Source organism: Lathamus discolor, chromosome 5, assembly GCF_037157495.1.
Source record: "Lathamus discolor isolate bLatDis1 chromosome 5, bLatDis1.hap1, whole genome shotgun sequence".
Taxonomy (NCBI): domain Eukaryota; kingdom Metazoa; phylum Chordata; class Aves; order Psittaciformes; family Psittacidae; genus Lathamus; species Lathamus discolor.
In genome coordinates, this window is record NC_088888.1 from 74,827,989 (window position 1) to 74,840,589 (window position 12,601).

Genomic DNA, 12,601 nt, shown 5'->3' on the forward strand with positions numbered 1-12,601 from the left:
AGAGGGATCTTTTCAACAGAGAGTAGCTTCTTATCTAGCTGTAATTGCCCATGAACAATAGGTACAACATTTTCGGGGGACTGGTGAGCAGTGGGTCAACATGCTATTTTGGGAGGACATTGGTCTCTTTGCAGTGTCAAGTCAGTCCTCCGGAAGCAGAAAGGATGGGGAATGTCACAAATTGTGAGCAGCGCTGAAGCCCATCGAGCCTGGCTCCCACCTCATGTGCACACTGGGGCAGGTGGGGGTCTCCCATCTCATCCTCATGCACACCCAAGAATGAAGTTCAGCACTATGATGGGAAAGGGGCAGAGAGTGGGGAGAGTCTCTTGGAGGAGGGCAGGTGTATTGTGTGATGAGGTCTCTGGGAGAATGGCGGAAAGCGGTCACCCACAGAGGAAGAGGAGCCAGCAAAGCTGGTGGGCAGGGCATGTCATCACTCGGGGGGAGCCCCAGCCATGGATCCTCACACTGCACAGGACTTCACACTGCTCATGGAGAAACACCCCTGGGATTGTGTTTCCATGCTGACAGGTCACGTAAGGGTCTTCGACATGTGTTTAGAGTCTCTACTTGAGTTCAGAGTGAGCAAAATCGCAGTGTACTCTTTATATCCCCTGAAGAATTTCTTTTCTTCTTTAAACTGACCACCCACAACCAACTCTTTTACACAGCACAGTTAACGACACAAATCTTTTTGTATTAACTGATGCACCTACCTAACTACTGACATGTAATTAGAGGCATAAACAGCCTTAGTAGCATTCATAGTTGGGTGCCTAGCAGGAGAGTTTGCTTTAAAAGCTGTACCAGTTAGTATTTTACAGATGCCTACATGATAGTCAGAAGAAAGAAAAAAAGATTCTTAGTATTTGTGAGGTGATTAATATTTATTTACCTGTCTGTCTATCTAGCTATTTATTTATTTATTCATTCATATATAAGCAGGTTCCTCACTTGTCTTTTCCTTAATGTGGTGCTACAAAGGTACTGTTGATCATTTAGCAGTCACCGCAAAGCAGACATTTTTCCTATTAACATGCTGCTAGATCTCACCCCTCAAGTAAAATAGATGAGGCACAAGTCTGGAGGGATGGGAAGGAATTGTCTCTTGCGCAAACTAGTTTTGCTTTCCTCTTCATACCATTCTGCCATCCACTCTGAATTTCCCATGTGCATTTTCAGCAGACCCTGTGTAGCTTCCAGGTGCTTGCTGCTGCTACTTGTTTGCTCAACTACAATTTGCTGTTTTCTGGTGCTATCGCTTTTACAGGTCTTGCGCAATATTCCCGTTTTCTGTGTCTTCATGACCACCACCTTCTTCAGAGAGCAGATACGCTTCATAATGTAATTTCTTGCATTCACCCTTCATTTTACTTACAAATCACTGCCAATTGCCAGTGCAACACTTTCATCTCCATACTGCCAACTAAGCTTTCCTCTGCCAAGCTCAGGATGAGCTTCCTGAGATCAGGAACTTGGCCAGAACATGACCTTCATCGTTGATACATGACATGAATATGGCAAGCCACAGGATTGTGCTTATTGAGCAGGAATACCCAAATTCCAGCACTCTTTTGCTCCCGTTCACTCAGCTGATTGCCCCACAAGGCAATGAGTGTTGGTGTCATATCAAACACTATATCCAAATATAAGAAGGGAGGTAAAGGTTCTGAAAAGCCCCTACTTGAGGGTATCATAGAATCGCAGAATCATAGAATAGTTAGGGTTGGAAAGGACCTCAAGATCATCTAGTTCCAACCCCCCTGCCATGGGCAGGGACACCTCACACTAAACCATCCCACACAAGGCTTCGTCCAACCTGGCCTTGAACACTGCCAGGGATGGAGCATTCACAACCTCCCTGGGCAACCCATTCCAGTGCCTCACCACCCTAACAGGAAAGAATTTCCTCCTTATATCCAATCTAAACTTCCCCTGTTTAAGTTTTAACCCGTTACCCCTTGTCCTGTCACTACAGTCCCTGATGAAGAGTCCCTCCCCAGCATCCCTATAGGCCCCCTTCAGGGACTGGAAGGCTGCTATGAGGTCTCCATGCAGCCTTCTCTTCTCCAGGATGAAAAGCCCCAACTTCCTCAGCCTGTCTTCATACGGGAGGTGCTCCAGTCCCCTGATCATCCTCGTGGCCCTCCTCTGGACTTGTTCCAGCAGTTCCATGTCCTTCTTATGTTGAGGACACCAGAACTGCACACAATACTCCAGATGAGGTCTCACAAGAGCAGAGTAGAGGGGCAGGATCACCTCCTTCGACCTGCTGGTCACGCTCCTTTTGATGCAGCCCAGGATACGGTTGGCTTTCTGGGCTGCGAGCGCACACTGCTGGCTCATGGTAAGTTTCTCATAGATACAGTTGATGGGTTGACATCCTCAGTAACCTGCAGTAGCTTCCTAATATTATGCTGACTCATCTGCCACCACAAGAGCACACCAGCTGAGCACACCAGCGTCCAGGGCTGGCAAGTCTGAGAGCAGTCAGGCAAAAGTAACTTACATACTTGAAGTCAGTCATGGAATAGAAGTTGTCCCACAGTGATCTGTTGAGAACTTCCTATAGTCACCTGTGCAGTATAGCTTAGGAAATCCAAGTTATATCCCAATTGTCTGCCAGCACCTAGTGCTGGAATGGGTAAGCACAGTATGGATGTGGACAATGAAGGCTCAGTTAACCAGTATGTTAATCAATAAGGATAAGCAAATGCTGCTTCACAGCTGTATCTGCAGAGAGAAAAATATCTCACAGCTTCTAAGGCTGGTAGAAGAAACCCCAAACTTAAATATATATGTTTGCTACTTCTGTTTCTAAAAGACACTGATATTGCTGGGAGAGGTGCAATTCAATTCTATGTGAGCTCCAACTGCCTTCTGCTGAAATGCTGTCCAGGAGCTACTCAGGTTTCCTCTTGCAATGGCAAGGCTTAATCTTTGCAGCCATTGGGAAAAAATAGAAATGAAAAAAGAAATCACAGTCTGAGTGGAAAAGTGTGTATCAATCTAGTAAATTCGAGAGTTCAGAAATGCAGAATCAGGTCTGGACTATATTCCTTATGCCTAGGAGGGATGCACACAGCTCAGTAGTCACACTTTGTTTGCCTTTGGGTTTTCTGTGCACGCAGAACTTGTATCCCCTTTTGGCTCATCTGCAAGAAAAAGGAAAGATCTGGATAAAACCCCAGGTGAAATCTCAGGAGCTATTCAGATCCTGTGTTGGGCATAGGTGTTCTGGGTGAGTCTGGGGAAGTCACTTCATTGGTACTTGCAAAGAAAGGAAGCAGGGAGAGCAGGACAAAATGTTTCCATTTGCCCTATGCTTACTGGTGGAATGAGAGCTGTGGTCAAAATTCCTAAGTGGTATTTTTCCTAATATATTGATAGAAAGTCTCACAGAAGGTGTCCTTTAAATGAAAGCTCAAAAGACCCTGCTTGCCAAGATGCGTGAAAGGAAGAAAAGGTATTTTTCCTGGCCAGCTTGTCTTTCTTCGCCCTCTCTCTGCTGCATCCCCCGGGACTTCAGCGTCCAGTTACTCTGTCAGCTCTCTTCCTTTCTTTCTGCATGTAGCTAGGCAGAGACATGGCACACGTAATTTTGCTGCAAGGAAGCCAGTTTTCTGCTCTGCACCTCCAGCTGATTACACCTTGGCAGACAGTACTTTCGTGCAGTGGAAATGTGGGTGCCCATCATCATGCTTACGGAAAACCGAGATGTTTAATTCATAAGTGAAGCTGCGTATCCTCTGTTTACGAGCACACTGCAGGATGGGTTGCTTTCCCACAGGACCTGGCTTAACAGGGCTCATAAATAGCTATGGCCTTTCTTTACTTCTTGTACAAATTAAAATAGATACTTAGATAGTGTGTATGAGTGGACAAAAAGAGACAGGAGTGACAGCACCACAGGATTTTTTAATCCCTTTGGAAGGTTATTTGGAGAGAGGTGTTTCCCCAAAAAGCATATGTGAGCTCCTTAAGGGATGTACAGAGGAGCGTGATGAAGCAGATTGGAGATGGGACTAAGCTGGTGACAAACGCCAATGGACAGGGAAAATTTCTCATCTCACAGGCAAAAATTCCATGCAAATCTAGAGATGACACCCTAGGAGGATCATTAGGGTAACGCAGGGATGTACCAGCATAAGAAGATGTGAGAAGTGATCCCCAGATACCTTAGTGAGCCATGTGTTGCAGACACAGAAAAGCAGAAATAAGGTTTTTGCCTGAATCTGTTAAAAAATGCTATCAGATGCTGGCGTTCCCAAGCTAGTATAAAGCAAGGCTTACTTTCCTGCTGGTATTTGTTGTTGCTAATAACTTTGGAAGGGTGGTGGCCTCATCCTAATACAGATGAGTAGGAAAAATATAAAGTAGGAAAAAACCTGAAAACTCAGAAGATGTTTTCCTGGGCAGGAAACTCGTTTGGTTAATGCTAAAAGGATTTTCTAATACAACACAGCTCTACAGTAGGAACATTTAATTCCTCTCAGAGCTGGGTTTAAATTTGTACTTACATGGAAATTGTATTAAATTAACAGTTTAAAAAACATTTTAAAAACAGGCTAATACACCCTGTGATGTTCTATCTCAGCGCAAATGCATACTGAGATGTTATGATAAATGATGGCCCGTTTATACCAGAAGTACCAATAGGCTTTTAACTATAGCAATGCAAATGATGTCACTCTAATTAAAATTGGTAAATGGCTATATTCAGTTTTTAATGAAAATATTCTCCCATGCATTTCCAATCTCTAGCACCATTTCATTTTGTCTATAGTGGACAAGGAGTTCATTACTTCAATTGAGTCTAAATCTCCATGAATACGCTGGTAATCAAAGACTTCTATTAGCGCTTAGATGAGCTATTCTGCTATAAATGAACTGGTAGAGATCTGCGCTAACTGCAAAGTTGCTTTCACTTTGGGAATTAGATGGAATAAATGTTAGGTAGTTATGAGCATCGACCAGCTGGCCTGAGCTGTTTGTGCTGTGCAGGGGATTAGCTGCAATAGTGAGACATCCTGACTGTATGCAATTTAGCAAAGTGACAAGGTGCTTTTGGAAGCATGATTAAGTAGAGTACATTTTGGTGTCATTACAGCCTGGAAATGACAGGCCACCCCAGGTCTAACTGAAGAACAAATAAGGGGTCAGCAGAAGGGAAATGGGGGGAGAAAAAATCAAATCACCTGAGAGAACTGCAGGAAACCTGGAGTCAAGGCTTTCTCATCACTTCCCTATCTGCTGCCACTACTGGGTTTGTGCTAGCCACCCTGGTCCCCCTTCCTGTCACTGGGTGGAAGGTATGGACTTCCCATGGATTTGCCATGGGATACAAGTTTGCTGTATTCACTTGGTGGTTTACGTGATATTTCTGGTTAAACCCCATAGAATAGTATAAAAAAAGGGCCAGTCTTTATAACCCTTCCTTTTACTATGTTTAATATTCTGGCAATTTTTTGTAGAATCCCATGCCAGCGTATGCCATCCTTCCTCCACTGCTAATGCTGGTAGGAAGCAAATGTAGACCATCATTTGTTATCTGGGATACATGGCAGGCAGTGTTTTCAGGTGCTTCAGAAGAACACCAGTCTTTGTGCATTACAAGTCTTTTCTAAGGGGATGAAGGATTAAATGATCTTAAACTCATCAATAAATAAGCCCTTAAGGTTTTAACAGTGGGCTATGGAAGATGGCATATGCTTCTGTGCAAGCATATCACAGCAGGAACTAGATGTCATTGACCAAGAACCTTTGGTATAGCTGTGCTGTCTCCATTCATCTTGGTCAAAGGGATGTCTGATTTCCACAGGCTCACAGGCAATGTAATCCTCCATCATCCCAGTGCTGCAAACAGCCATGATGGTACCTGCCATTGCCTGCATGGAGCCACCTTGCATGGTGCTGGATAGCCCAGCTCCTAGAGATCCTTCCTGGACATTCTACTCCAACCTGCCATGTCCCCATTGGCCGTCTGAAGCATGACTTCTCGTGGTCATCCTCTTATCTCTGCCCACAGCCATGACAAAGTGGACTGGCAGTGTTTTGTGGATGGTGGTCTAGCTGGTCAGAAGCTGCAGTACCTTCAGGGTAAAATAAAGCTGCTGCAGGAAAAGTGGAATCAGACTTTAAAAGGCACAATACAAAGTGGCTAAAGTTTGACCTCCCCTGTGGCCAGCAGGTTGTTGTTCTCAACAACAGTTTTGTTAGCCTGCGTTGAAAAGTCTTGATTGTGACTCAAGGAAAGATGCTTTGTCATTCCTGCTATCAAACAAGGCCTCCCTGCAAATCACCACCCAGAAAATTGGACAGTTTCCCTTCACAACTGATCCTGGTACTTGCTTTATTTCCTGCTTTATGGTCTATTGTTTCAGTGAAAGAGCTTTTGTGTTGATTCACAGGTGGAAAGTATTATCTTCTGATTGTGTTTGTGCAAAGACCAGGACCCTCCTTCCTTAGGAGGTCACAGGACATTACTAGAATAACAGCCCCGCAGTATGGGCAGTGCAGAGGGTTTCAATAGCAAAGGAGTCACTAGTGCAGAACAACATTGATGCCTTATTTTTGATATTGTATATGAGATTTAATTGTTTAATCAGGAAGAATTATTGAGGAGTTACTCATTAAAATAATTTTAATTCTTTGCACACTCAACTTCACCTTATTCCATGCACAAGCACATTACTATAGCATCAGAAAATCTCTGAGTTGCAGACTTGGGCTCAGGTTTCACTGTACACATCACCTGCTTTGTTTGCATCTGTTCTTGATGGCACTTAGGAAGGCTAACGGGCTCCATAGACCACCCACTCGTGTTCTTCACGGCCTTGCTCAAGAGTTTTGCCCAGTCTCTATCTTCGTCTCCATAAGTGGTGCTTACATGGGAGTCCAACCTCGCTGCAGTAAGCTTCTTTCTCGTGACACTCAGGACAACAGAAAAACAAGAGTAAAACAATGTGGCAGCCCAAAGCACTTCAAGTAATAGATTTCTTTGATTTTGCTTCTCAAAATATAATTTATTTCCAAAGAATCATCATTTTCTCTTGCTCTACCCCTGCATTTAATAAACTAAAACCAAAGCTACCTGTTTTGGTCAGGCTCTGTGACTTCTTATATACTCTTTGCTACCATGGGAAAAATACTGTGTTACCTATCTCTGAATGTTTTCCTGAGTCTGATGTGTTTCTTCTATAACTTACTGTCTATTCCGTTAAACAGTATATTAAATACCCCAATTTTTGCAATGGTACTAATACGCTTTTTGTTTCCAAAAGTAAACACCTCCTGGTGAGAAGTACTGATTCCAAAGCCTTAAAACATCAGTGGTATTTCATGTAGGTTTTAATTTGGCTTTCAGGAAGTTCTACAGTTTTTCAGAAGTCTCTGGCTGGCTGTTTACAGCTGCTGAAAAGTTCTGACTAGAAATACAGCTGGGAGAGCTGCTTGTTCTTTTTTTTTTCCTGACATGATATTGTTTTTGTAGCTAGAGTTCTGGCCTTGTTAGAAAGTACAGGGATAAATAACACCTCCTGCTTCCAGCCTTATTAGGGACATGCTGATGTATTTTCACAACATGCCTATTGCAGTTAGTGGTAGATGAGGGCTCACAGTCACTCACAGAAACAAAGAAGAACAAGAACTGCAGAAGAAATAAGTGCTTGGTATGAAATTAAGAAAAAATGAAATATTCATGTTCATTAGAGGATCTTTGTAATGTGTGAATTTTGTAGCAGACCAGAGAGAGATACCGGGGTCACAACAAACTGCTCTCACGGCATGAAGGATCTTGTTCCAGAGGAATTGCTCTAGGGGGTTTTATTAATGTTCTTTTTTTGGATTAACATAATGAACAATATCAATTCAGTAGAACTACAAAGGGAAAGAAAGCCTAGTGACCTGCTGAGAAATGCAATCTCCTGAAGTCCAGCAACTTCACTGGAGGTCTGGAGGTAAATTGTCTCAGCGGTGATCGAGCAGCAGACATGATATAACCCAAAGCTTTAAATATTTGCTTAAAAGAAATCCTTTTAAGAAATTTGTCAGACTGAAGTTGAAGCTGATGTAAAGAGACCTCTTCAGAAGTAGCACTTAGCAGTCATAGAAAAGTGTTGACTGACTAAAGACTAGGAGCTATTGTAAATCAAGGTATGGAGGGCCATACCTTCAAAATGCAGAGATGCCACCTGAGTGGTATGAAAGGATGCAGAATGACCAGAGGGGACCAGTGTGCAGTTTACTACTGAGGCTACCAGAACTGAGCTGAAAAAGGGCAAGGCAGAAGAGAGGAGATGATCCTACATGATTGAAGAAATGACTCAGGAAAAGGTGAGGAAAAAAAGATTCACAGCTTGAGAAAGTGGAAAATTGAGAGGATTGGGCATTTTAGGAGAGTAATAAAGAAAAAGCCAAGATTCTTAGAGATCTGAGTAGAGACAGGGCAATCCTGGGACAGGGCAAGGAAGGGCAGTGGGATATGAAGTTAGTATCCAAGCACCAAAAAATGAAGAAAGCCATGGAGCGCAGGAAAGGGGAGAAATACAGCTCTAGCTACAGCACTGTGGTGAGGCAGAGGGAACAGGCACAGCAGCCTGGGTTAGAGGGACTAGCAGAAACTGCAGTAGGATTTACCATCCCCAGTAAGATGCCTGTAGTTTAAACTCACCAATATCTTTTTTTATGAAGATGCCATCCATGGTATCTGCTTGAAACAACCCCGGCAGAGTGCAGGAAGAGACATCAGATGGTGAAGATTTATGGATCTGCAAGAAATATCTGTCCAAGGAGGGTGTAAAACAACAGGCAAATCTCACAATGTCACAGTGACCTCCCTGCCTGTAAAATGAACATCTCCATCTTTTACCTTCTGCTCGTGCTATTCAGTTCCCATCCCCTTCCTGGAAAAAAAGTGAGAAAACAAATATTCCCCTAAGGGACAACCGCAGAGCATTCATTCATGGGGCAACTAAGCAAGAATAAATGAAAAAAAAAAAAGCAGTGGGATTTCCTTGGTGTCTGGAAATGTGGTGGGAGAAAAGTTAAAGGTTGCCAGGATTAGTGCCTGAGAGATAGAGAACACTATGAAAATAAATAAAGGAAGCAGACAAGGTATGTTCTGCTGCATGGTGTAACCAAGATGCTATTAAAGCTTCCACTGATGGAGAAACTGAACATACGCCGAAACACCGCAGCCTTGAAGAACAAAGAAATGTAAAAATTGTGTTTGAGAATCTCCTGGAAGATCAAAACCCTTGAAGTTCACAATTAATCTTACTGTTCAGGGGCAACCATGTGAAGATTCTTGCCACCACCAAGAGAGGCAGGCAGCAGGTTACTGTTTGGCATAAGGAGGTTGGCATGCTTCAGCTCTGACATGCCCTACCTGCATGAGCACAGAGAAGTTTATTGGCACAGGAGCAGCCAGGCTGGTGGGGCAGGACCACAGCAGGATGCTAATAAATCCTCCAGCACACCAAAAGAGGTGTCTGTGCATAATCCACTTGCTACAACCTGTCCAAAGGGCAGGTATTGCTGTGTCAATGAGGTGTCTTACAGTGCATTAGGTGATGTTACAGACATTGACAACTACTGAAACCTGCCAGAGATGCCATGATTCCAGAGTGGGACCACTGCTTATGGTGCTGGGGCCTCCCGGCAGTGAAGCACAGCACTGTTGTCAGTTGGCTGCAGGGTTGAAGCCACAATGTTTGCGAGAACTAAGTTAAAGGAAGCCCAGGTGTGTGTTTGCCATAGGGCAAAATCTCTTACCCCCTTCCTCCTTGAAACTAAAGCTTGATGCTGCAGTTTTGGAAGCATGCATGTGGCTGGACATGGTATGACCAGCTGGCATCATGGGCTACCTGAAGGTGGAGGATGAAGGACTGCACTGAGGGGATGACACCATGTGCTGTGCGTGTATTTATGACTAAGCATTCAGTTTTTTGTAGGTGACACAGAAGCAGAGAATTTTTGGTAACATTGAAATTCTGTGCATGTCTCCAACCAACACAAAGTAAAACACTCTCTGTATGTGTCTCAGGAAGGAAGATTAATGCAAGATGTAAAGGAAGCATAAATACCATCCTAGCTCCACAAAGCTGTTAGGCTGCATATTTCTACTCTTTTTTGCTTTTTCATCAAGATGCCTTCAGGTTACTGGCTGTGGCAAATATTAATTAAGCAAAGAGAGTGCTTGACCTATTGACCAGTGTTCTACAGTTATAATCATAGATAGGGCAATAAAACCATAAATCAATAACATTGGGCATTTAGTGCTCGTTGCAAGATTTACTTAGAATCAGCTGAATAGTTTCAAGCGCGTCTGAGTGAAAGGGGTAGGTCAAATACATTATGCAGCATAAAATGAGCCTACTCTGACATTTTCACCATGGGTGAATTTCCGAGTTTAGAGTGGATGATGGCAATTGCTTGTGTCCCCCATAATTAGTACATTTTTTATAAAGATAGACGGAAGCATCTCTGGTTCCTAATATCCCTGTTTAATATATAGTGTACGAAATGTTTAACAAATCAGGGGAATGAGAGCAAAGAGTGCAAACGCTCTGGTAAAGAATAAAGCCTGATTTACTTCTCAGCCTTTACTGATTGCTTTTTGACATCTGTTCAGCTGGGCTCACATGATGTTTGTGCAAAGCAGTGGTGATGACCTGTGGCGTGGCTTCAGTCTGCAAGGATCCAAGATGCTGGGACAGCTACAGTGCTGAGCACAGTGCTCGGAGCAGTGAGGGCTGCTCTGCTTGAGGAAGCATCTGAGCAGTGTGTTTTGGTCCATGGCCCTTGTGCCTCCTGATTTTTCCTGTGTTTTCCATGCTCACGCCTGCGTGGGCTTTCAGACTGTTCCTCAGCCCCGTGAAGTTTGAGGCAGATTGTTTCTGATTCAGATCCCACCCACTGAAAAGCACACACATCTTGTGTACATTGTAAGGGCATATCCACCGTACATGGGTCCATGCCAGGCAGCCTTAGTTAGCACTTCTATTAAGCACGTGTGGTAGGGTACAAGGCCTAAAAGTATCACTGTGATCATCAGGCCTGTCATGCTGCTCAGCACAAGCTGGAGGACAATCCTAGTGAATCATTTGAGGTATTCTGCAGCACTAAGAAAGGCACTTAGTTTCTTCTTTAAAGATTCTGACCCAGGAGCAGCTGCCATTACCACTAGTAACATGTTACAGTGCTTAGCTCCTCTTTGCAGTAAAGTTGTACATCTTTATCTTTTATCTCACTGTAATTAGGCTAAAAATGGCTGTTTATTTTGAGTGTCTGTTCTCTGGATAGATAAGGTAAGCTAGCTCGTGATGAAGTTTGTGCTCAGTATCTATTTAATAACCTGAGAACTCAGAGTATCTCAATGTTTTCCGAACTGCTAATGCTCATACTTCTTTGTGGGCTTGGTCCATTTTTTCATCCTTCTCTTCCGTTTGTGGATTCAAAGGTTGAACATTTCTTTTTGCTTAGTCCTGAGAGCTCATGCTCAGCTGGTTGGTCACCACCATCCACACACCTTACTCAAAGTCATGCTCATAGCAGATTTTCTGTGCAGTTTCCCCTCTCCACAACAGAGGTACTTCTGGAGGGTATGGGTTTGGTTGGAGAAGGAGCTAAAACCCCACAAGAAGTCAGGTCTCTGCAATGGATCCACCAATCTGTGTCCTTTCTTACCGAAAGACTTCTTACCAAAGCAAACTGATTTCTGTCCTCACTCATCCCTCTCATTTGCATGTCTTAATTTTGAGGGAACCATAAAAACACCAGTGTGTGAAGCTGACGTTGAAGAATGCTCCTCATGCTAGCCTAAGAGTAATGAAGGTTTTGGGGGATCCTTGGGATCACTGCATCACCTGGCTTCTGTCCAGTGCAATTTTCATCTAAAATAGACACGCAGCAGAAGAGCTTTCTTCGCCTTTTCTTACTGCTGAAAATGCCAGAAGATCAGCTGTTCACACTCCATCCTTAATTATGTATCATAGGAACATCCCGTTCCCACAATATTTTGCATAATGGCCAGCCAACAGGATAAATGAATGCAAGAACAGACATGGAACAAAGCTGGGGAAAAAAATGAGAAGAGCTGCTGAAACAAAGGAGAGCCACACCATGTAGGACAGAGAAACGGCAGATAAGAAAAGTGCTAGAAATAATACTGACTAGAAACACATACTTCAAATTACTGGGAGAAACAGAGTGAAGTGGTGGAAAGGAAGGACTCCAGCATGTACAGATGGAAAACACAGGGAAGCATCCAGCTGTCTCCATCATCACATATGTACTTGTATCATCTCTCTACAGGGGTCAGTGGAAGGTTCTTGATCTTCCTGACAGTTTCTCATTCTCTGCTCATCCATGTCCTTGTACGTCTCGTGATCCCACTGTCTTCCACCTCCCAGCTTCTCACCTAGCGATCTGGCTCATCACCCTGGCCCATATGCCTGACATCTCAAGTATAAGTCCTGAGAAATGAAAAATAACTGGCTTTTTTCTGAAGTCCTCATGTTGCATACATAGAGAAGCTGTGCTTAGATATGCGGTCACCAGCCCTATCATCCTTTAGATGATGGTTTCCAAACTCTGT

General features: G+C 43.6%; 1 long non-coding RNA gene across 5 annotated transcripts in view; it reads right to left on the minus strand.

The window, feature by feature from the left end:
• Positions 1-2,257: 2,257 nt before the first annotated feature.
• Positions 2,258-12,601, minus strand: part of LOC136015398 (uncharacterized) — a 30,385-nt gene continuing 20,041 nt past the window's right edge. For 4 of the 5 annotated variants that reach the window (XR_010613183.1, XR_010613185.1, XR_010613186.1 and 1 more), the window contains 2 exons: positions 8,675-8,784; positions 6,629-6,935 (listed from right to left, as the gene is read on the minus strand). This is a non-coding gene — a long non-coding RNA (uncharacterized LOC136015398). Of the gene's footprint in view, positions 3,159-6,628; positions 6,936-8,674; positions 8,785-12,601 lie in introns of those variants that run through there. The other variant, XR_010613184.1, reaches the window with a different exon arrangement.